Here is a 23,588-nt window from a genome sequence, read left to right on the forward strand (position 1 = left end):
GTCTTGTATGAAATTTGGAAATAAAACATGGACAGTGAAGGACTTCTAAGGTATCATTACTACTTCTGAAACGTATTCTACTTTGAAACAAGATTAGGAACTTCAAAAATCGAGTAAAAATTTCAGTGATGAAGCTTTCAGAACCATCTCTGCTTGTTTTTATTTTAATTTATTTTTTTCTTTAGAAGTTATGTGCTGACCACTGCACCATGATATTCATGAACAAACAGAAGCAAAGGTAAGCAAACATCAGCAAGGCTGCCCCCTCCCCATGCAGGGACACCTATTTCATGATGTTTTAAATCCTTTTTATCTGCAAATACACACTATATAAGCAACCACAAAACACTCACCCACCTTAACCCACTGGTTTCCCAAGGAATTATCAAGAAATGAATACCAAAGATAGGGGAAGGAGTAAAGAAATGGCATGTCAGTATGAAAGAAAGAGAAAAAGAGTGGAAGAAGAAAAGGAGGGAGAGAGAGAGAGAGAGAGAGAGAGAGAGAGAGAAATTGGTGAAAGTAGGCCAACCCATAAGTACAGTAATGAATGTAGACAAGCTTCAGCATCAAAACCAATTGACAAACTTCCACTAAATAAAAGGGTACATTTCTAGAAATCTTACTATTTGACATGAACAGCTCAGTGCTACTGGGCATTTATGGTAGCAGACCTCCCAGTTCACCACTGTAAGCACTGCAGCAACATTGTAAAAGGCACGCTCTGCTCTTCTGGGCTGCTAGTGCAAACAGCTGGAGGCCCCATGTGCATAGCAGTGGCTCTTCGATGCCACACTATAGCAGGTAAGAGGGCAGAGGCGGGCAGGTCAAAGGTGGGAGGGGGAGGTCCAGGACAGGGACTGGGGCAGGCAAGGGTGTTTTGAGGGTGGGAGGGACTGGATCCTGGATGCACATGCCAGGATGCTATCTCCCTTTCCTAGCGCAACACATCCCCTGCCTCTCCTTAGATTTACCACAGCACAGGAACTGGCGTAGGTCCAAGGAAATCTATTTATGGCCAGTTGGTATACTGAGGGGTAAGTAAAAAAGAAAACAAAACTATCTTTACTTAGCTCTCTCAGCCTGTATGGTTGTTCCCCCCCCCCCACTGCATGCAGCACACACTCCGTCAGCACCACTGCATGGCAGTAGATGGTGGGGATTGGACTTTTATTCTCACACACCGAGCTCCAACATTCCTTCTTCCTATTGCCTAATAATGAGAGAATGATAAACTTTCAGTGTAGAAGTATCAATTTCTTTTCTGCTAAAAAGCTAAATAAATCCAAAGAGTACGGTATTAGGAGTATGTATCTTACTAGGGCCAGTCCAAGACCTCCTGGCCAGTATTCCCCCTAAGCTGTGCAGCCATGCAACTGTGCAGCTCAGAACTAAGCTCTGCACAGCACAAAGATTGGCAACCCAGAAGTTTGGCAATGCCACATGGCATCATCACCAAGTGTCCAGAGATGACTTACTGACATATTTGCAGTGCCATGCTGGAGACTGGGTACCCCTTATAAGAAATAAAGCTTCCTGATACCTGAGGCAGCCTGCCCAAGTGCTGCCTCCTTTACCCATTGATATGCCAGTCTGCCTTCCACACTCTACCTCAGAACTGTCCTCCCCTCCAGGAAACAGGAAAATGTTTCCTCTTTTTCTCAGTTCTCTTCCAATCCAGGAGCAGGAGTGATGGAGGCAAGTAGATGGCACCTCCCACCAATTGCTCCCTGATACAACTGCTTCAGGTGGCTAAGCAGGGTCAGGCCTGGTTAGTACTTGGATGGGAGACCGCCTGGGAATACTGGGTGCTGTAGGCTTATACCATAGTCTTTCAAGACTGAAGGTTGCCAACCAAGGTGGCCTAATGGATGGGCTAGCCTTGAACCGATCTCTGATCTAGACTGTTCCCCAATCCAAGGAAACGTGAACAAGAGGGAACATCAGCCACACTGTTCCCACAATGTAAGAATCATGCCTGAGTGTCATGGAGGGAACCTTATTTCATGCTAAGGTTGCCACTGTAATGACTGTGCTAACTGCCACCTCTACTCCTTCAGCACTGATTTAGAGAGAGAGAGAGAGAGAGAGAGAGAGAGTCAGGGATCCCTTCAGAAGGGAACAGGGGTGTGCAACGTTGGCCCCTATGAGGCAGGCAGCATGAAATCTCAGGACTGCCTGAGAGCCAAATCCTATCCAACATTCCAGCCCTGCTGTAGCTATGCCAGTGGGATGTGCACTGCATCCTGTGATGGGAGGTTAGTTATGAAGGGCCTCCACAAGGTAAGGGAATGTTTGTCCCAGTGCCTCAGGACTGAATTGCCACTGCACTGGCACTGGAAAATTAGATAGGATTGGGCCCTGAGTCTGTTATAAATACTAGAAACCCAGATTTTTCTCTTTTCCAGCCTCCCAGGTACAACTTTGGTACTAGTGCTAGCCCAAACCTTGAGTTGGAGGATATGCCCTCCTAGATTTGATTATGGTTACCTATGACCCCAGCCTGGTCCTGTCACTCTGGTTGTTATAAAGAGGAAGAGACAGAGAGAGGCAGAAACAAGTCTGTAAATGTCAGGGCCCAAGGAAGTCAATACATCATACCTCTAGTTCAGTGGTTCTCAGATTGTTGGTCCAGGACCCACTAGTGGGTCATGACCCTTTTGGTGGTTTGCAAAACTGACAGGGCAGATTAGGCTATGTGCATCAAGGGTTAAACAACCCTTTGAGGGGAGCACTACTGCCCAATCACCATTATAGCCACACCCCTTGACATGTATAAATCATATAGCAGCCTCTAGGTCCAATACAACGTTCAGAATCACTGTTCTAGTTATTAAGAGACAAGGATTCCCAGTTACAAAGGATTCCATGCAGGGGGACTGACTTGGCACACACGAAGGGCATCTGCTCTGCTCCTGTCCTGATAGGCATCTGGGGCTTTTTCTGCTGCAGAGGAGTTTGATGATGTAGCGACCATCCTGTCCCAGAGTTCCCAGAACAGCTTTGGCTGGGGTATGCGTGTGCCTTTCCCGCAGGTATTGATCTCACATCCTCTGCTCAGCTCGCTTGTCAGATTCAATGGCATCAGCCACTGGCAAGGATCACATGGCTGCAGGCCTGACTGTCCCACATTGCTACATCAAATCACCTCAGTGGCAAGTGCTGGTCAGCATTAACTCCTTCAAACCAGACCCAAGGCACATTTTTATGCTCTTTATTTGGAGCTTTCTTTAAAGCAAACACACTATTCCAGCAAGGAACTGACGCAGCCTTGCCCTGCTCATATTTACCATTGTACAGAAATCTGTCCTAAATGTTTTGTCACACTTTAGCGTGATCAAAAACAGAGCTCAGGGTGGGGCTATCTTGTGGCAGCAGACATTGGCAACAGATGGCATGAGGTCCAAATCCACCCATCTCAGAGCCTTTCAGCTGACTCCAGTGCCTGTCACCACTGCCCCTGGAGGGATGGCAAGATTGTGGATTAAGGACATGAGACGCACGGATACATTATCACTGCCATGCACTCCTTCATTCATATCAAGGCAGTGAAAAATGGACACAGGTTGCAATCCTATGCACACTGTCCTGGAATTGTCCTAGGATTGTGCTCACAGAAGGGCATGGTGCTGAAGTATCTTACGAGGGTGAGAGCCTTTCTTATCTCCTTCTTAGCACCTGGAGACTTTGGGCACAGTCCTAACCCCTTATGTCAGTGCTTTCCAGCACTGACATAAGGGCAATGCAGCTCTGAGGTAAGGGAACAAACATTCCCTTACTTTGAGGAGGCCTCCGTGAGTGACACCCAACTGCAGGAAGCAGCACACGTCCCATTGGCACCGCTATGCCAGTACTGGAAAGCACTGACATAAGGGGTTAGGATTGTGCCCTTTATTAGGGAAGAAGGCCAGGTTTGAACAAGAGTGCCTATCCACACTATGCACTACATGAAGCAATACCTTCACACATTGCATTTCTAGACCCAGAGCAAAAGCAGTGACCTGACTGTGACCATGGATTTCAGAGCCATTGCATTCATTGGACCCCTAATCCACATAAATGCTATCTCAAACACATTACAGCTGCATATACTTCTTTATAAATACTGTATGCACTTTTTTCTAAACTGGAGATAACTCTGTGTCACAAAACATAATGTGTGAAGAGTGCCCCAATCCTTGTTCTGCCTCTCTACCCTGCCAGTTAAAAACTGCAGCACCTCATTTAAACAAGCCCTTTGTCTTACGAACCATGCTGACATTGTGCCATTCTGTTCTGAACTCATTGCCCTAAACTAAATGTCCTGTGAAATAGTGAGATTCACCCTCAGCAGTGTGATTGGGCAAGAGGTCTGAGATTTCAGTTTATTTGTGCAAGGTTTCCAGAGGCAGCCAGCAAATGCATTTTACAAAAGCACTGCATAAACCTTGATTCCCCAGAAAACAGGCCCTGACTTGATGCACTGCATTTGCAAAAGCACAAGTCGAAAACAGTTTGATTTTTTCCAAGTGGGACAACAGCACACTGTAACGTTACTGTACCTGCAAGACATGCCACATTTCCCTGCCTTGCTGACATCCTGCTTAAAGTGGAACAAAAAAGATATATATAGCAAGGGAGATGTTATCACATTTTGACAAGCTCCCCCCACCATCTTTGCAACTGTCATCTCCTTGCTAAATTTCACTTTGTTGTTTTAAGTGCCTTGGCAACTTGGCCAAGAGGGATGGTCCCTCATCAGGTTTTTGCAGTAATAAGTGGAAATGAAGCCTGAACCATCACTGCATGAGAAGCACAGGCATCAAACGCAATTCTAACTCAATCTCTTTAGTGCGAGAAGTATCAAATTTCTCTCCTGGGAGGCAGAAGGGGGGCCATGCAGGCTGCACAGAGAGCAGGGAGGGAGAAAGTGTGTGTGTGATGGAAACTTGCAATATAATGTTGAAGAGCCTGGTGCTCATTTAAAGTGGTTGTAATCAGATGGAAACATCCCCAGGGGGGAAGCAGAGAGGAGCCTATGAAAAAATATTCTGGGAAAGGAGAGGGAGAAAAAAAAAAAGAGAGAAGCAAAATTAATTTTTCATTCTCTGGTGTGAAGGATGCTTCCACTTTTATTAGAACAGTTGTTCTCAAATCTGCAGGAAAAAAATGCACTTACGTCCGGCTTTGTAGGAGAAACCAGCTGTCAGGCTGAAATGGAAGGGAAGGCACTTGCATCAGTGGTGTAATTAAAACAATTGCTGCCTTTTGCTACAGGATTGCTTTCCCTGGCACAAGCTGCAAATGTTTTTCATGGATGTGTATTTATTATCAGGGGTACCTGCTGCCATCAACAGTCATTGACATTTGGGCTTCCTAAATGTAGATGGGTCTCCAGGGCTAGAGACTGTGATCACAACAACAAAGCCAGGTATTTGGAGGTGATTTCTGCAATGCTTAGCCCCAGGCTAGCCTGTCTCTGCTACCTCTCCCTTGGCCTGATCTTACTCCATCTTCCTCAAATATTAAGACTGCCAAATATACAGCCTGGTTAGATCAGGTCGTCCCACAATATACAGGTTGAGCCTGTTTATCTGCAGATTTTATATTCACGGATTTGGCTCAATGTGGGCCCCCAGACTCACATTGAGCCAGACTTCGCTCAACGTGAATGCGCTGTAGGTGCCTGGAGCTGTGCTCTGTTTGCCTCCAGAGGGCTTTCTGAAGCCCATGGGCCCCCACACATTCACCTACAGCTTCAGTCTGAAGCCTGCAGGCAAAAAAAGCGACTTCTGGTTTCCTGAAGGAAACTGGAAGTGACGTTTTAATGTCTTTTAAGACATTCTGAGACCCGGGGAGTCAGACCCAGGCCTCAGAATGCTTTAAAAGACATTAGAACATCACTTCTGGTTTCCTGAGAGAAACCAGAAATTGTGTTTTTTTGCCTTCAGCCTTCATACTGAAGCCCACAGAGGCCACAGGTGGACATGCACGACCTCTGCAGGCTTCAGAAAGCCCTCCGCAAAGCCTTCCGCAAAGAAAGAAGGGTTCCACTAAATCCAGGAGGGTGCCCGCATGGCTAACCAGCCAAGTTAGAGAGGCTGTGAAGGGCAAGGAAGCTTCCTTCCGTAAATGGAAGTCTTGCCCTAATGAGGAGAATAAAAAGGAACATAAACTGTGGCAAAAGAAATGTAAGAAGGTGATACGGGAGGCCAAGCGAGACTATGAGGAACACATGGCCAGCAACATTAAGGGGAATAATAAAAGCTTCTTCAAATATGTTAGAAGCAGGAAATCTGCCAGAGAAGCGGTTGGCCCTCTGGATGGTGAGGGAGGGAAAGGGGAGATAAAAGGAGACTTAGAGATGGCAGAGAAATTAAATGAGTTCTTTGCATCTGTCTTCACGGCAGAAGACCTCGGGCAGATACCGCTGCCCAAACGGCCCCTCCTGACCGAGGAGTTAAGTCAGATAGAGGTTAAAAGAGAAGATGTTTCAGACCTCATTGATAAATTAAAGATCAGTAAGTCACCGGGCCCTGATGGCATCCACCCTCGCACCATGGTTTATTTTGCACCCTCCTGGACTTAGTCGAGCCCTTCTTCCTTTGCAGTATACACTTCAGTAACATTGACATCTCTAACCAGGTCCTGAGTACTGCACAATATTAAATCCAGAGTCACCTGTCCTCTGGTGGGCTCCATGACTAGCTGCTCTAAGGCACAGTCATTTAGCATGTCAAGGAATCCGGTCTCCTTTTCGTGACTGGAACACAAATTGACCTAGTCAATATGAGGATAATTGAAGTCCCCCATGATTACAACCCTGTCCCTCCTTGTCATCTCCCTGATCTGTTTCCTGATTTCAAGGTCCCCTTCCGGTTTCTGGTCTGGAGGATGATAGTACGCCCCCAGTATTACATCACTCCTCAGGCCTGGTAATTTAACCCATAGAGATTCTATGGAGTTGGACCCACCTTCAATCTCTACTTTGCTGGATTCTATCCCTTCCTTAACATAAACGGCCACCCCACCTCCAACAAGCCCCTCCCTGTCCCTCCTGTAGAGTTTATAGCCCAGGATTGCGGTATCCCACTGATTCTCCGCATTCCACCAGGTTTCCGTTATGCCCACTATGTCAATGTTTTCCCTTGTCACCAGACATTCCAGTTCTGCCATCTTTGCTTGGAGACTTTGGGCATTTGCATAAAAGCATTTGTACATGGAATGCCCCAGGATGGGCTGCTTATTAGCTCCTTTATCCCGGAATCCTCTCATTGTGCCAAACCGTCTATCACATCCCATCATGCTACCATTCCCAATTTCTTCTCTTACTCTGTCTTTACCTTGTTGTTCTCTAACCTCCCCATCCTCATCCCATAGGGATGAGGAGTCCTGAACTGGATGCCCCTTGGCTCCTGTCAGCCTTCCCCCAGGGATCAGTTTAAAAGCTGCTCTGCCACCTTTTTAATGTTATGCACCAGCAGTCTGGTTCCATTCCGGTTCAAGTGAAGCCCGTCCCTCTTGTACAGGCCCCGCTTCTCCCAAAACATTCCCCAGTGCCTAACGAATCTAAACCCATCCTCCCTACACCACTGTCTCATCCACGCATTGAGACCCCTGATCTCCACCTGCCTAGCTGGCCCTGCACGTGGAACAGGTAGCACTTCAGAGAAACTACCTTTGAGGTCTTGGCTTTCAGCTTCCTACCTAATAGCCTATTGGTTTTGGTTAGGTTTTGGTTTTGGTTTACATTTGCTTGTATCCCATTCCCCAGGTAACGGGTAGACATTTCAGTAACTGTAGCATTTTTCATCTTCAGCTGCACCTTCCAAATATTCCTTACTAGAAACCAAAGTATAGGAATTCCATCTTCCTTTGTATGTAGTCACCTTAACTCTGAGAGAAAAGGTGAACATATACACCTAACATTGAACCTTAAAAAGAGAGGCTCATCTAGATTATGTTAGAGATAGGTCTTGTGTCACAAAAGAATGCTGGTCTAATCCACACCTTGCAAATAGTCCTAAATGCTTGCTGACACGAACAGGGAAAGAAACTGGGAAAACCAGTTGTGAGATATTTCATAGTAAACATTCCCTGAAGAATAAAGAAATCTTATGGAATAATCCACAATGGATGCCTGCCATTGGACTTTCATTGGTGCACATCATAATTTCTTGAACAGTTTTCAGGGATGTTGTGGGTTTGTCAGTATTACTGCTTTTGTTTCTACTGTAATTGTTGTGCTGTTGGAGACTGCTGTTGGAGAATAGGGTCATGATTACATTATGTTCATTTTACAATGGTGGAAAGTAAGCAGTGGTTCCCCCTATGGATCTGGATTGGTCTGGTGGTGTTTAAATGAGCTGGAGTTGGAGTGGAGGTAGCTGAGTTTGTGGTGGACATCAAATTATTCAGAATGGTAAAATGTCAATCATACTGTAGCATGCTTCAAAAGGATCTCTCCAAACTTAGTGCATGGACAACAAAATGGATGATAAGAGTCAATAAAAGAACAAAATGGATTTCTCCAAATTCAATGCATGGGAAACAAAAAAGGAAGATGAGTCAATATAAGAGCAAAGTGATACACATTGGGATCTCCCAGCTGTACCTAACTCCTTCATATAAATGCTGGAGCTTAAAGTTAGCGGCACATGCCTCAGTTCTATTCCCCAGCATCCTACATGATGCAACTGTGCTGCCGGAGCACACACTGCATCCTATGATGGGGGAGTGACAGTTGCCCTGAGACAGGTAAGGAAAAATATTTTTTACTTACCCACTTGGTAGGCTGCGGTTTCCTCGGACCAACAGCAGCTATTTAGCTAATGTAAGTCCAAGTAGCCTCAGGAGGTAGACCGAGGCCTGGAAAGGGAGCTAGGATCACATTGTGTTGCTGTCACTGAGGGTCATCCCTCCCACCTCGGGTGTGACCCAATCCTCCCCCAAACTGCCCCCCTTCCACCTTTCCTGCTTCAGCCAGGGTCCAGGAGCTCCTGGCCTCTGCACAGAGCCTCTGACTATTAGTCCTCTTACAGTGCCATGATTTTTGTGACACCGTAAGAAGACTTAATGGTAGCAGACTGTGAGATCTGCTGGCATAAGCTATTGGATTGGGCTGGAAGGCTTTGAAATTTTCAGGTCATAGTAAAAACTAATCGAAAAATGTCAGCTCAGTGTGCTCCACCACAGAAAGAAGGCAAATTCTATATTAGGAATTATTAAGGAAGACATTATCATTTAAATAAGAAAGTAATTATAACATCACTATGTAAATATATGGGACATCCACAGTTAAAATACCGTATATACTTCTGTCTGTTCTGTCTTAAAGAGAATACAACAAAGCTGATAAAGATATGAAAATGGCATCTAAAATGATCAGAAAGTTGGAGCATCTTCTTTTGAAGTAAAGCTTAAGCTCCTGTGGCTTTTTAGGTTAAAAAAGGAAGTCTAACAGCCCAATCCTATTCCCTGCCACTCTATATAGCATGCAGCTATACCAAGGAGGCACATGCTACATGCTGTGGTGGTGGGGTGATCAGGAGGCCTGGGGGCCCACCTCTCCGTAGGCTTCCTGATGGCGTATGGGACCTATGCCAGCATGTAGGTGTGATAAGTCCAAAAAGAGGAAAGATGAGGAACTGGGTGAAGAAGAGGGGATAGGATCCTTGCGCACACCAGTACTGTTGGGATCTACCCACTCCCTCCCCTGATGTACTCCTTGCCCTCCTTGATCCATCCCAAAATTCACCCTGCCTTCACCCTCCTTATCTACGACATGCCCCAGCACTGACTTACTGGGAGCAGCACAGCCTGTGGTGGTGTGGGTCTGAAGACACAGCTGAAGCTGCTTTGTGGCAGCTGTGGCTGCAGCTGACCCAGCAGCATGCAATCTTCACTGGGCTGTTTACAGCAGCAGGTTCTGCTGTCATAAATTGGCTGTAGGGTTGGGCCATTACAGAACTGGAAGTGAAGGGACAGAGGGAAGAAGATCGATGATTATCTCTGTCTCAGAACAATTAGAACATTAATAAAAACAATTGGCAGTAGGCTGAGGATAGACAAAACAAAGCATTTCTTCATATGACACATAATTCACTTATGGAAGTCGTTGCCCAAGGATACTGTGATGACAACTCAGTCAGGAATAGTACAATACTGAGTTGAAATAAGGGGTACTTTTCACAAACATTTTTGCTTCCCATGAAATGTGTACCATTTTTTGCTGGTTCATCCATCTATTTGCAAAAGCGCATTAAATGTTTTTAAGGGGGTTGTTTCTGTGGGGAAGAAGGCACCTGTCCTTGTTGCTGAGGCAACTGAGCCAGTGCTCCCTGCTTTTCCCACGCTATGCTGGCAGTTCATCACCTTCTAGCACTAGATGCATCAAGACTCCTGTCCTAATCCAGCTCTCGTCGTGCATAGGAGGACTTGGAACAGAATGTGAATAGTGATGCATATCGACATGTAGATGTTGTCTGCCCACACTGCATTACTTTCTAATATTCTGCCCCAACTAATTATACTGTATATAATAATGCCTGACTAAAACTGGACTGGAGTTCAACTCTCACCATGTAGCACTAGCATTTTGTTGGCAGGGGTGCAGCAAACAGCTTGGACCAGAGGTGCCAAGCCTGTTTCATATTGTGGGCAGAACAGCATTCATGGTGCCTGGTGAGGACTGGACGTGCTGTCTTTAAGCAGGAAGTGATGTCGTTAAGCAGATTATGGCCAAAAATAAGCACTTTGTTCTCACATAGAAATGCATTCGCTGCAAGTGACAGAAGAGAAAGTGTGCAAATTTTGATTGTATTTTCAAGATATGAAAGGCCAATTATCATGCGAGCTGACCATTCAGCAGCACCTGCCACACCATCACTTCGCAGTTCAGCAGCTGAGAAGCGGTCTGTGAAATGACGGCAGAAGTGGCACTGCTGAAACAGCAGCCTACATGATACTTGGGCTGCATGATACTTGGGCTGTTGGCACCATCTCCCTCTCTCGTCCCTCTTGGTCTGCCGCTTTCCCCATAGCATCCCTCACGTTCTGAGACGTCCGTCTGTTCCTTCATCCCAGAGCGTCGGCAGGAGCAGCACTGCTGAAAGGGCAGCACTGGGAGAGGTCAAGAATAATGGGGGACAGATCAAGAGCTTCTAAGGGTCACTCCTGGCCTGGGCACTGGGGATGTGTTCCCCTCCTTCTTCCTCCCTGATAGCAGCAGCAGATGAGCACAGATGTGAAAGAGTTTGTGAACAGATGTTTAAAAAGTGCAAAAAAGTGAAAGGAATCTTTAGTAGTGAAAACTGAACAAAATTCAGTGCAATACTACCCAGGAATGGATCAAGTCTCCATGCCTATAGTATGTCCCTGATTCCCAAATTGCAGGAGCAAACAACACAGGATAGCTAACACTCTCTTGCTTTGCTAGAAACAACCTTCTACCTGAGGCAGCATGCCTGTGGCAAACTGGTCATCTGAACAGTTAGCAGGAAGCAGAAATCACGTTTTTTATGCACGGCAAAGTTTATGGTGTGGCAGAGGGCAGAATAGTGGGTTGTGCTTCTCACAAGTTATTTAGATGACTCATTTCTCATAAGCACCATTCAGTCCCTAGCAGGAAGCAGCAGCATCCAGTTCCAAAGAATGCAATTATGTGAGCTGCCTTCCACATCTCAGGACAGAGAGGATCTTGATCAAAGATCCATCACACAAACAGAGGGCTGCTGTGGACAATACTTTAGTGCCCAAATTGGCCTCATGTAATTAGCAACATGTGGGCTCAAGCTGCACACACATTGTAGTCCTTTCCCTTGCTTCCTTCCTATTCATTTTTCTAATCAGGTGAGAACATACTGCCGTCCCCACCTGATTAGAAACACTCACCAGGAAATGAGGGAAGGGACTAGAATATGCACACAGTTTGAACGCACACAAAGTGAATAGCATGGGACCAGTTTGGGAGCCAAACTGGCCCACAGTGGAAAGCTGAGAGGGCAAATGTTGTGACTTTACATCAGATTACTGGTCAAGGAGACTGCTGGGGCCAATGGAAAAAGGTGATCCTGTGAAAAAACGTTCCGCTCGCAAGGCTCACTGACATTACACTCTGTCAACCTTCCCCCTTTCTGAGGCTAGTTACGCAGACAAAAGGCTGATCTCTCCTGGGCATTCATAGTATGAATTGCACATCAGTGTTAATCATTTAATCAAGTGGTGAATTGAATGCCTGAATGAACAATCTCAAACAGCATAAACCAGTGATTTCCAAACTGTGGGTCACGAGCTGATTTTTTGGTGGGTCACATAAAGTTTCTGAAATATTAAAACAAAATTTTGCAAGTACCCTTGCCCAGTTTTGCATGAGAAAATTGTTAGCTAGTAGGAGGTAATCTTCATATCCCCGCTAAAATGTCACATTTTCCAATTTTCTCCAGTAACTGGTGTGCCACATGTGAACCCAGTTTCACTATTTTGTCTGGCCTGGAAGTTCCTAATTGCACATCTTGCTCTCCAGTTCAGCCTTCTGGGTAACCTGAAATGACTAAAGATTTGGGGGAAACGAACTACGTTCCTAGGGAGAGTCAAGCAAAGGCCTACACGCACACGCTATATGTAAGGTCTTTAGCAGCCTTGGGAGTACAGGACCCTGATTATTATTAATGATTTAATAATTATTATTAATAAATAAAATATTATTTATTTCCAGATCTCTCTTTTGTCTAGTGGGTTGCGCTAGATTGTAAAAAAATCTAAAAGTTTTGAGAAGCACCAGCACTGGTACTAAAAAATTTGGGCAGCACTGGAATAAACAGAATTGGTTTATCATCTCACATTATACCTTGCGTGCAGTGTTTTTCAAAGGAGTTAGTTTATTTAGTTGGTAGCTAACTGCCCAACCCTATTCCCCACCACACTGAAGCATGAAGCTGCACCATGGCTGCACATGCTGCATGCTATGGGGCGGGGGGGGAAGGGAAACCAGGAAGGCTGCAAGAGGCGAGGGAAAATATTTTTCCCTTTCCTCTGCATAGGCCCCCTGATAGCCTGTGGATCTCTTCCGTCCTACATTGGTTATATATCTGGCATAATTCTGAGGAGAGTCAGGAGGGGTTTGGCAGAAAAATGGGGAATAAGATCTGGTACACTTAACCGTTGCAGAATCCATGCCTTCACTCTCCCAATCAGGATAAGCCAGAAGGCTCCTGTGTGACTTACACTGGCTCTTCCTGCTTCCTCTGCCCCTCAGCCAAACATATTTGTTCCTCTTGGACCCTCTCACACTGCTTATTCCTGAGAGGAATGATTCAATTCCCTCCTTCTGGTCAAGCATTGCTCTGTTGCTGCCCACCATAAAGGAGTATTCAAGGATTGGCCCTGTAAGACATAAGCAGAATATGGACATTCAGCCAGTAGTCAATCTAGCCAACTTCTGAGGTCACACGTGGGCAAGGCTTACAAGTGTGTCAGCATGGGGATAGGACTTGCCTGCACACTCTTGTTTCCCCCTCCCCCACATGCTTTCCCATAGACACTTTCCATAATGTCTGAAGAGGACTTTGAAGTTGCAGCCATTAAGTGAAGAACATCTGAACCAGGCCACATAATATCTCTTGCTGGAGGTTTGGGGGCAGTGTCACGCAGAAGGCCTTTTGCTTGGATGAACAAACAGATGGTGCATGCACATATATGCACGCACACACCCTCTCAAGCGGCTGCTTTTTTTACTGCATCATTCCCAGCATCCGGCTTTCATTCCCCCACATTTCTCCCACCTCTGCTCATTCCGTCCCTGCAAAGATGCACCTTCTTCCTCCTTTCCTGTAAATGGTGCTTCTCTTTCTCCTTTCCTCCTGGCTCGCAGTTCCAGGGTGCACCTCCCTGCTGCCTCTCTCTGTCTGTCTGTCTGTCTGTCTGTCTGTCTGTCCACCTGTCTCTCTCTCGCCCTCCTCCCCTCACTCTCGTGTCCGTCTTTATCTCCCTCTCACACATGCTTTTCCAACATCCTTGCCTCTTTCATCCCCCTCTCCTCTTTATCGGTCTTTCTCCTTCTGTTTTTTTCTTGGCTGGCAGACCTGCCTCGTTTCCTTCCCTCCCTCTCTGCCACAGCTTCCTTTCTCTCACACACTCTCTGCTCATTCTTATTTCACATTCCCCCCACCGCTCTCTTGCATATTCATCCTTCCCACCCCACAGTGTCTCACTGCCCCTGCTCTCTCTGGTGTGACTCTTCCTCTCCACACCTGTATTTTGCTCCCTTGAGTTTCCCCGCCTCCACAATTCCTCTCTACCTTCCCAACCTTTGAAGCTGCACACATTCCCCACCACCCTGTGCCATGCAGATGCATCTCCCCTCTCTTCTCTCCTCCAGTCTTTTAGCTAATTCCTCTCATGCACACACAGCCCCCGACCTGTCACTACCACATTTCTCCTCTTACATATTCCTGGCCTTCCTTCGGTTCTTCTCTCTTTTCCCCTCTCCCTCTCTCCTACCCCAGTCACTGCCCTCTCCTCCACCGTACCCTCATTTGGTTTGCTCCCCCACTTCCCTCTTTCTCTTTCCTGTACCCTCCCTTCACCTTGCATCTCTGCCTCTTACAAGCCTGGGTGCACTGTCACTAGCGCACATAGAAAGTGTGTGCTGATTCTCTTTTATCTTGCCAGGACTGGCGCTGACATGCTTGGGTTTTGCTTTCATGTTTCCATCATCCTCCTGTTTGTACAGTATACCAGGCATTGCTTCCCCACCCTGCCAAATCTGTCTGCCATCCCCAGCTTCCCTTGCTTATGAATTTTACATTATTATCCACTTTAAAGTATATAAAATAACTCACCATCAATTATTGAGTGGAAATTTAAAATACTACAAATGTTTATAAATGTTTATCAAGGGGGCTTCAGAAGTGAGCTGGAAACAGCTTAAGTGGCAGGAGTACTCCCTGCCTGGGCCCATTTCCCTGACAATAATTTCCATGGGGCCAAGAGAAAGAAATTAGCAGATGTTCCCCAGCCCTGTAATATTCATGGCTCCTGAGAGCACTGATGCCCTTCCTCCCCAAATTTTCTCCTGTGCCATGCCATGACCTTTGTTCCAGTCAGTCCAGCATTTCCCATTACTTAGAAAAGGCCAGAAATGAAGGATCAAAATCTTCTCCATGTGATGTCCTCAACTCTCCAAATGAGAGCATTCAAGGTGGAGAATATATAAAACATAACCTCAGCTGTCCACAGATGCATGGATAGCTACCTGGCAGCTGAACAAACATGTTTGATATTTTCTGAAATTGTAACGGAGAAGCTGTGGGTGTATCTGTGGGCATACATTGGGTGCATCTGCACTGCAGACAGAAACCAATTTTACAGTTATTCTCTCTCATCAGGGAACCCTGGGTACTGTAGTTCTGTGAGGAAACCAGGTCTGTTTAGCCACAGAGATTAGACAAGATTACCCTGACATTCAGCTGAACTTTTGACACTAAATAGAAAGCTGCCATTGACCATGATTTTCCATGGATGCAAACAGAGGGGTAACTTTATCTCTGCATCATTGGAGAGAAAGCCCAATATGCCTAGCACTGGCAATTAGAGTGACAAGTAGTTTAATTTAATACTGGAGTTACCCATAAAGACTTTGTTGGGACTCGAACTTCTCATCCCAGCAGAGTCACCAAATACAATTCCCAGGATTCATTGAGGGACACAATGACAGTTAAACTGATTTAAAACTGCTGTTAAGTCTGTAGTTTAGATATTATATTCTCCACACAAATGCATCCCCTGAGACAGACAGGGCTCATCCTGTAGAGAGAGAAAAAATAACAGGGCTAAGTTTAAAGTTTTCAACCGACAGCTTCAGTTCATATTGGGTTGGGGGGCACAATTTTGTTTTGTTGCTACTACCTGTATTTGCAATGAGAGTGGTAGCCACATTCTTCCCAGTGGTTCTTGGCTATTGGCTAATTCCCTCACCCACCAGCATCCCTGAACCATAATACTATGTAATGAGGTAGTGTGGCTCTGACAGGGGCTTCTGGGAACAGTAACTTTGCCTGCCCACAGCCACTGGGCAGAACATTGCTGCCAGTGAGTTTCACTCTCTCAAAACCCTGTTGTTGTGATCAGGGTTGTCCTGTTGCCCTGAAGTGCTCCCATTCTCAGGGCTTGTGGGGGGGGGGGCGCATTGGCTGCCAGTCTGCAGCTACTGGTACCAGTGAGTTTCACTTCCAGCTCCAATTTCCCTTGCCCTCTGAAAATCTCCACTATCATGTAGAGCCAGGATAGTGCAATGCAGTGTTCCTCAAACTGTGGGTCGCGAGTCAATTTCAGGTGGGTCCCCATTCATTTCAATATTTTATTTTTAATATATCAGACTTGATGCTACCCTGGTATGTGACTGTATTTGGGGCAATGATACAGACCTATACTTTTAATAAGCTACTATGTATATGTTTTTAACAATGACAGTAAATGGGAATTACTCCTAGGTAAGTGTGGTTAGGATTGCAGTCTAGGATTGTTAAAATTTTCCTGCTTGATGATGTCACTTCCAATCATGACATCACTTCCAGTGGGTCCTGACAGATTCTCATTCGAAAAAGTGGGTCCCCGTGCTCAATGTGTGAGAACCACTGGGGTAATGATTCTGGAGTTGGACTTTGATCTGAAAGAGCCAGGTTCAAATCCCTGCTAAGTCACAAAACTTGCTGGGTGACCTTGGGCCAGTCACTATCTCTCAGCCTCTCTTACCTCACAGGGTTGCTGTGAGGACCAAAGAAGGGGAGGAATTATGTACACCACTTTGAGCTCCTTGGTGGTATAAAAATGTGAAAAAGAATGAATAAGTGAAATGTCCTCCCCCAGAGTCACTATCTGTGAATGAAGCTGCAAAATTGGAGGAACCATAGTGTGTCAACAGTGATTCCCAGTTGTACTCTGAACCAGCTCTAGGACTCTTTGCAGCTAGGGTTACCTGTGCTGCCTGGACCTGGGTCTGAAACACAAGAGAAGTGCTCAAAATAGACCACTAAAAGTATTCTTTTTAATTTTTATTCAGTCTTTCAACCAAGAAGCTTAAACTCTGATCACACCTAGGAAGGCTGGTAAATGACATTTAAAAAAACATAAAAAGCAGCAATAGACTTGCGAATCATATGTTTATAAGTTTTACTGCCCAATCCTTTTATTTGGCTCTGCTGCCAGAACTACCACTCTGGCAGTGGAGCATGCTCTAAGGCAGGGCTCTCTAAACCCCAGCCGTGGGCTGGATCCGTGGTTTGGAAAAAGCCACCCCCACCCCCACCCGTGAGTGGAGCTTATCATTCTACCACCGCACTGCATGTTTTTCAAACAGAACAGGTCACAGGGATATTCTGGGCAGTCACATCTACCCCGACTTCCTGTTACACAGTCTTCTGGGATGCTGGACAACATGCGTGACTGCCCAGAGCATTCCTGTGACCTGTTCTGTTTGAAAAAATATGCGGCAACATGGCAGAATGGTAAGCTCAGCTCAGGACCAGGAGGGCTTTTTTGAGACACAGCAGTGTCCAGTTCGGAGACCACTGCTTAAGGCATCATAAACGCTGTCACAATGTTCCCTTACCATGAGGAGACCTCCAGGACTCCCCCATCCATAGGATGCAGTATGTGCTATATTGACATGACTGCAACAGCGGAGGGGGGGACTTTAGTTAGGATTGGGCTGTCAAGCTCAGAATCTCCATGTCTGATAGCAGACTCTAGCTAAGTGAGTGACTTGGGTCAGTGGATTCTCAGATCTCAGAGCCATTGTCTGACACAGAAGGGAACAGTGGGTTGCAACTTCAGCCCCCTGCAGGTTTCCAGTGTGTCAAGGTTTAGCCTCCTTTTCAAGATTTCCAAAGAAAGGAGGGAAATCCTGAGAGGACAGAACCCAGGGGGCAGAGTATTTTCTCCTTGGCTCGATGGAGATCATTTGCTATTAGGTCAGTTCTCAAACAGGCTTCAGCCCTATTCTACCAGGCAGAGATTTAATGCATCGCCCTGCCTGGGGCAGTGATATCCACATGACACCGTGTCACGTGACATCACTTCCAGTTTCTCCCCAGAGGAGAAGTGCTTGTTGTAGCAGCTTTGAACTCCCCATTCCTTCTCCCTGAAGGGGAGCCTCCAGTGGAGAAGGAAAGGGAGGTGTGAAACTGCCAGCGCCTGCTCCATAACTATGGTTACAACTCTGCCATAACTATGGTTATGACTCTGCCAACAACCATAGTAAATCTCTATCCCATAATTCCACCAGATACCTGCTTTCCCTGCTTTTATCAGGTGCCACAAGGCTCTAGCCATACCTCACCAGGCTTCCCCAATCTGCTAACCATCACTGTTTATGTCTCAGGTTCCTCCTCCAGATTCTCAAAGTCTGAGACTCTGGCAATCCTGACTGGCAGGCAGTATAAAGCCTCTGGATTAATCCGGCCTATTATAAACCTAGAAGCCTGGCTTTTTGCCCTTGACTGGTCAACAGAGCAGTACCTTCTGCACTTCAAGGTCCAGTTTAAACCACTGATCTCAGGTTCCCTAACCTGGACTGTGGATATAGCAGCAGCTCATGGTCCCAGCCTGGCTCTGCCATGCTCTGTTGCTTCTCCCCCTCCGCCACAAGTGAGTTATTTCCCAATCCAGTCCATGCTGTGGGCTGAAAATAGTACAGTAATAAGGCTCTTATCTGCACCTTCCATACAAGAGAGGTGTGACTAATTAAAGCCACAACCAAACTGCGCAGGCAGGGAACAGACTTGCCTTTTGAAAAGGCAGGTGGTGCTGTTCCACTGCTAGAGGAGCACCAACCATGAAAGGACTCAGGTGTTTGAGAAGACTGTGCAGGACAGGGGGCGCCAGTGCCTCGCCGTCTCCAGGCTCAGTGGGAGGCAGCAAATCTATGCCAAGAAGCCACAAATCTCCTGAATCCACCAGTGAGCGAGTGACAGTTTTTTAGCAGTTAATAAAGAAAACATCTTTAGCTAGTGAGTGGGGGGAGGCATGATTTCCCTCTGATAGTTGCTTCTTTTCTGCATGCTAATTTGAGCTGAATATGGAACAGCATGTAATTACTGAAGAGTGGCTGCTTGGCTGCCGCGGCCCACATGCCTGCAGGAATCACAGCTCTTAACGCGGGCTGAAATAAGAAAGTGTCACTGCAAAAGGGCTGCTGTGCAGGAGAAGGAGCCAAAGATGGGAGCACTTAGGCACCCATTCACTGCCAAACAAAGGCACCCAGCTGCTGTTCGCTCGCTCTCTGGCAGCCCAGCCCTGCCTGCAATTTGCATGGAGCTTGGTAGTGAAGAAGCCCGGAGCCTCCACATGTACAGTCTGGCAGGAGCGGTTACGAGCAACCCAGCATTCCCTGCTTGCTGAGAAGGTGGAAGTGTTGCCACCAGAAAAAGGGTACTTCCTGCCTCCGGTTTCAGTCCAATTGGCTCCTGTTCAGGCAGCATCCTCACGCTAGCTGACTGCCTTTCTGCAGCCCCCACCCCAGTACAGATTGGAATCCAGCTACTCACTTGTGCTAGACAGCAAGTGCTTCTGTACCTGAACAGCACTGGGGTGAGCGATCAGTCCTCTTGCTGGTTGGTACTCACTGGGCACAATTCCGCAGGAAGAAGTGTGTGGAATTTGTTCACATTTGTTGTTAAAGAAATGGCATTGGCGGAGAATGGTAACCGATAGCAGCTGAAGGCCAGTTGCGGACCTTCTGTAGAGTCTATGGGGCAAACACCCCAGGCGTGAGCCTCTAGGATCCCATGGAAGCCTCTCTGAGGCTCCTGGCGGGGTCGGAAACTGTGCTTCCGATTTTCTGCAAACACAGTTTATGGCGTTGGGGTTGTACGAGGCTCAGGTTGTACGAGGCTCCATGAGCTTCAGGTGGTGGTGGGGCGGATTTGCGCATGGGGGGCTGCGACAGCCTGCGTGGGGTGCCATTGCGGACCTTTGCCCTGGGGCACGAGGCTGGGGAGTTCCACTGCTGCACTGGGGGCCTTTCTAGAAATGCAGCGTTTGTTGCAGCGCTATTACATATGTTTCCAGCACCTCAGCCACAACATTTTGTCTCTGGGAAAATGCAATTACCTCAGCAAGTATGTCTGTTTTGGTATGGTGTTTTGTGTGGAATGTGGTTTCCTGTTGCATCAGTGTGGGTGGAATGAAAGTAAGATAGTTAAGAAAGCAGCCAGGCAAACGAATTCACTGCCATAGAGGACAAATAACACAGGTCTGAGGGAATACACAGAAAGAGACAAAGAGGCAATAACACTAACATTGGCCAGAATGCTCATTTGCATTACTATTGCCTCTCCCTCCACTGCTTTCTCTCCACAATAGCAACAATCAGACATTAACACAATCACAGAAGAGAGATTCAAAAGGCAATTTAAACCTCGGGTATGAAAACTCTCAAAGAAAGCAGGAATGACACAGAATGGGGAGCATAAGTAGGCATAATATTTGGTTTTATAAACTTCCTGAAAGATTCATGTCAGCAACATCTCTTGAAACATCTTCGGCATCATGAATTCCAAGTGGCACAGCTCCACCCCGTACCCATTTTTGTCTGACCCACAGGTGTACACATTTGGTCCCTGTTGCGTATATGCTATGTTGGGCAGAAATGGCTTAATGTAGTTCTGCATCCTTTAAAAATGGTAAACTTTGTTCAAACAGCTGAATGCTTGCTGAGCCACTCAAGCATTGGAGTTCTTCCATGCAGCTCTCTAGGGGAAAAAAGTGAGGAGAACAGCAAGGCAACCCCCCTAGCCCTGCAGCAATGGCTTGCTACATTATGACCTTTCTCATTTTCTTTGAAGGCTGAGTGTTCCCAACTCTCCACAGTTCGAACATTTCCCTCATTTATTTTAAACAGCAAACAACAGTCTGGTGCCCCTTGCAGAAGAGTTAAATGGTGGTGGGATCATGTACAACAGGATTGGGGCTATTGAAAATATGCCCTAAGGAGAAAAAAATTTTTAAAAATCCTGAAAAGCACTGGGTGAAAAACATTTTTTATTGAATCAGGAGCAGCACCATGTTGTGCCAAGCTCTGAGGCAAATCAGCATTGTGCAGAGGACCCAAGCATCATTTTGGAGGTCCCACTACAGACTTACAATATGGTTCCCCTCTCACAACCCCATCAGGCCCACTAACATTTGTTATTATTATTGTGCCCACCACTTTAAGGGCTTGAACCTATGGGCTCATAGCACCGGCACTGAGCTCCAGTGCCAGCGCTAGGTATTGTGAACATGCCGTAAAGCATGTTTATGGCATGGTGGGAGGAGGGAGCACCAGTGCTCAGTGGCGTCACTAGGGTTCGCGTCACCCAGTGCGGGATGCCAGCCCGTCACCCCCCATGCAGTGGGTGGGGCAATACCCCAGGTGGTGGGCGTGGTGATATACCATCACTCCGCCCCCACTGGTTTTTTGGCTGTACCATTTGATAGAACAAAGATAGAACACATTCTGCATGAAATTACGCATTGATTGATATATAACATGCTGGTATTATTCCTCCAAACTGTGATTTTAGTGATTTTGATCACTAGTGGTGTCATCCCCTCCCCAGGTATCAACTTACTAACACCTTTTTGCAGCAGTTCTCAAACATTTAGCATTGCTACCCACTTTTTAGAATGACAGTCTGTCCAAGACTCACCAGAAGTGATGTCATGGTGGAAGTGACATCATCAGGCAAATTAAAATGCTGGTCCAGCCCTGGTCTACCAAGTGAATTTCCTCTGTAGCCTGCCTGCAATAACAGCCCCCTCCAAAATCAGTAAGGTTTTCAGCCCTAACCAGTGCCCAGTTCAATTTAAGAACTTCTGTTTAAACCAGATCACTGTCAGGATCCACCTGGCTTTGCAAGTCTCAAAACAGTTCACCTTGTCAGCTGAAGCCTCTTTTTGATCCTTTTTAGTGTGTGTGTGGGGGGGGGGGGAGGCTGCCTTCTGGAGCACTTGTTTAGCTGCAGGTGCATAGGTTCAGGACCAGTCTGGTAGCCTTGCACTCCTTCACCTGATCTTCAAGACCAGCCAAGGCACGTTTGCTTACTCACAAGTAAACTCCACTGTGAGGCTTAGTTTCACTTTCCATAGGGCTCAATACATTCGTCTGCTTGGAGGGAGGGACTTCCTTCTCAGGTGTTTTTGGGAGCTGCATTCATTGGATCAAGACCATTCTGGTGTCATTGGATTCCTCTCAGCCTGCCCTTTCCGAAGGACTAAGGCAAGTTTGCCTACTCACAAGTAAAGGCGCAATATGGCTCACTTTCACTTTCCACAGGGATTTATGCATTTTTTGTTCTCTGGGTTTTGGGTCATAACTTTTGATCAGTCCGCTTCTCAGTCTGCTTGTCAGTCCGCTTCTCCAGTGGCTGCATTGGCTGCCCATTCGTTTCCGGGCCCTATTCAAGGTGCTGGTATTGACCTTTAAAGCCCTATACTGCTCTGGACCAGGGTATCTTAGAGATCGCCTGCTCCCGTACAATCCGGCTCGTCCTCTTAGGTCATCAGAGAAGGCCTTTTTACAAGTGCCGCCGCCTAGGGAGGTACGTGGGGCGGCTTCAAGAAATAGGGCCTTCTCAGTAGTGGCACCAACGCTATGGAACTCCCTTCCCCCTGACTTAAGAATGGCTCCCTCTCTTGAGACCTTTCAGCGAGGCCTGAAGACCCTTCTGTTTAAACAGGCCTTCTGAGTTCTCGGCCTTTTAACATCTTTTTAACATCTTTTAATATTTTTTACAGGCCTGATTCTGTTATGACTTGCTGCTACTCTATGCTCTTTTTACCTATTTTTTACTCTGACTGCTGTTTTTCATGATGTGTTAATATGTTTTTATTTGTTTTTAAATTATGTTTTTAATATGTTGTAAGCCGCCTTGAGTCCCTTTGGGGAGAAAGGCGGGATAAAAATAAAGTTATTATTATTATTATTATTATTATTATTATTATTATTGATAGAAAGGAGATATTTCACTCTGGTTTCTTGCATTGCTTTCCGCTTGAAATTCCACATCCAATGGTATATAATATGATGGAGTTACTCCTAAACACTGTGATTTTAGCGCATCACCCCCCAGTGCACGTCACCCCCCTGTGCGCGTCACTGGGTGTGGCCCACACACCCAGCAACCCCCTAGCGATGCCACTGCCCATGCTGGTTCAGCACCAGTCAGCCCAGAGCAAGGTAGGAGCACTGGGCAGCGGTGCAGTTGTTCAGGGCAGGAGGAGGTGTTTCAGGGGAGGAACTGACCTGCAAGAGGATGGGACTGGCAGAGGCCTCCTCTACTGGATCCTATGCTCCATGTCAGGCTGAAAAGCCTGACACAGAGGTTCTCAAGTCTTCACAGGCATAAGAGCTGGCAAAAGAGCCGGCACAGACTTGGGAAGCCCTATTGCAGGGCCTGAGGCTTTCCTCAGGGGAAGGAGACAAAAGTGCCTTCCCCCAAGGAGACCTTTAGCAACTTCCCAGCACCCACGGAATACAGCAGTGTCCATTTTGGCACCACTGTTCCTCTGGGTGACTGGAATCATAGGACTGGGCTATAATAGTACTATTAGGGCACCAGGAATATCTC

The sequence above is a fragment of the Tiliqua scincoides genome, chromosome 4 (assembly GCF_035046505.1).
Source record: "Tiliqua scincoides isolate rTilSci1 chromosome 4, rTilSci1.hap2, whole genome shotgun sequence".
Taxonomy (NCBI): Eukaryota; Metazoa; Chordata; class Lepidosauria; order Squamata; family Scincidae; genus Tiliqua; species Tiliqua scincoides.